The 2,113-nt window shown below is 50.4% G+C and overlaps 1 non-coding gene across 1 annotated transcript; it reads right to left on the reverse strand.

The window, feature by feature from the left end:
• Positions 1-453: 453 nt before the first annotated feature.
• Trnaa-ugc (transfer RNA alanine (anticodon UGC)) lies at positions 454-518 on the reverse strand. Its single transcript has one exon. It is a non-coding gene; the product is annotated as a tRNA-Ala (tRNA).
• Positions 519-2,113: the final 1,595 nt, after the last annotated feature.

The following is a 2,113-nucleotide window of genomic DNA, read 5'->3' on the forward strand; positions in this document are numbered from 1 at the left end:
GGTGAGAGGGCAGATTTGGGAAGACTGAAGCACACCAGGTAGAAGAGGCTCCATCCAAGCCAGGGAGACTCCTGGACACGAGAGGGCCGGGGTCGTGGTGGATGGCAGAGACTCGGGCTGGAGAGGGTGGGCGGAAGAAACAGCACGAAGACAACTCCCGAGTTACTCCTCACACTGCCTCGACCTCCCTCCTCACCGGAAACAGCCACTGGGGTGCCCTTACCTCCCCCCAAAGGCAGTTGTCACAAAATACCAGGTCCTCGGTCCTCGGCGATCAACCGCCACTTCCACAGATCTTTATTTTTTTATTTTTATTTATTTATTTTTTTTGGGTCCGGTCATGGGGCCTGAACTCTGGGCCTGGGCGCTGTCCCTCAGCTCTTCAGCCCAAAGCTAGCGCTCTACCACTTGAGCCATAGCGCCACTTCCGGCTTTTTTTTCTTTTTGCTTATGTGGTGCTTGGGAATCGAACCCAGGGCCTCATGCATGCAAGGCAAGCGCTCTACCACTGAGCCACCTTCCCAGCCTGATCTTTATTTTTAATGTTGCATTTAAATAGGGTTTGATGGCAGTGAATGGGGAGATGGGACCATTTAGCTTTCCGTTTGTAGAGCACATGATCTTGCTATTGATTAGGTTTGTATGTATATATGTATGTATGTATGTATGTATCTGTCTATCTATCTATCTATCTGTCTGTTTGTCTGTCTGTCTGTCTGTCTGTCTGTCTGTCTATCTATCTATCTATCTATCTATCTATCTATCTATCTATCTTGTCCATTCGTATATTTTGTTTTTTGCCAGCCCTGGGGCTTGAACTCAGGGCCTGGGTACTGTCCCCGAGCTTTTCCACTCAAGGCTAGCGCTCTACCACTCTGAGCCGCAGCTGCACTTCCAGCTTATTGGTGGTTAATTGGTTTTGAGTCTCACAGACTCTTGCTGGGGCTGGCTTTGAACCGCGATCCTCAGATCTCAGCCACCTGAGTAGCTAGGATTACAGGTGTGAGCCACTGGTGCCTGGCTAGCTATCTTTTAGCTCTACATTGGTAGATCCCGTGCAGTGCTTGGGACAAAGCCTATTAGTTTGGCCCTGAGTCCATATCATCCCCCTTCCTCAATAGAAAGAAAAAGTTCAGTGAGGGGTAGCTACTCACAGAATGGTATAGGAGTCAGATGATGTTGGGCCACTGAAAAGCCACAGCCGGCACGCACTCCAGACAGACGGACTTCCTGCGGGTGAGGAGGATGCGGGCCCACACTTCCTGACCTTGTTCTGCATGTCCCTGTGTGGCTGTGGTTGTGTGACTTACCTCGGGGACGAGGTGAGAGTATCATTGCCGGCTTGCTTCTGTGAGACACAGATAGCCATGCTCTTTCTTTCGTCATGGGGATCAGGGAGTTGGTGTGTGTCAGCTGTCCTATTAGGGCCAAATCAGATCGGAAACATAAGGCAGCCCCCCTCCTCCACAACCCCAGGACCAATAGAAATAGAGCGCTTTGATGTTTGATTGCTTGTTATGGCTGCGAAACTTACCCTGTCCTGACGAATTCAGTAATGGGGCACAAGGAGCTAAAGGATGTGCAGTGTTCGTTCTCCAAATTTCAGATATTTTAGAGACCCAGGCTTCCATGACATTGTGGAAGTCTGTAAGAGAAGAAGCAAACCTCTCAGGTCCTTGAGGGAGGACTCTTGTTTCTTCCTTTCCGTTCCTGGGAATGGGTTCTCACTGCGTGAGAGAAGGTGGCAGGTTGAAGGGGAGGGTGTGAGCTGTAATAACACATGGAAGCCGGGTCATGTGTAGGCCGGGAGGAAACCCCAAGTCGGTTACAGGCCGGAGGAAATCAACTCATTATGCAGCGGCTACAGACGCGGAGGCCGAGTGAATGTTTCTGGAGACCATCTAACTTCTCAGATGTGTATTTAGCACGGGGCATGGACGGACGAGCGCATTTGCCTCCCTGTTGGTTGTGTCTGTCTCCTCCCTGGGTCATCTAAGGGCTGCGGATCGGACTTGGGGATGGAGACTTTTAGATGTTCTGGAAAAATCAAAATGAAGCAGGCGCACGGGACATTGTGAGTTTCGCTTCAGTTATGGTTCCAAAGCTTCGGGAT

This window comes from Dipodomys merriami, unplaced genomic scaffold, assembly GCF_024711535.1.
Source record: "Dipodomys merriami isolate MVZ:Mamm:240054 unplaced genomic scaffold, mDipMer1.0.p SCAF_142, whole genome shotgun sequence".
Taxonomy (NCBI): domain Eukaryota; kingdom Metazoa; phylum Chordata; class Mammalia; order Rodentia; family Heteromyidae; genus Dipodomys; species Dipodomys merriami.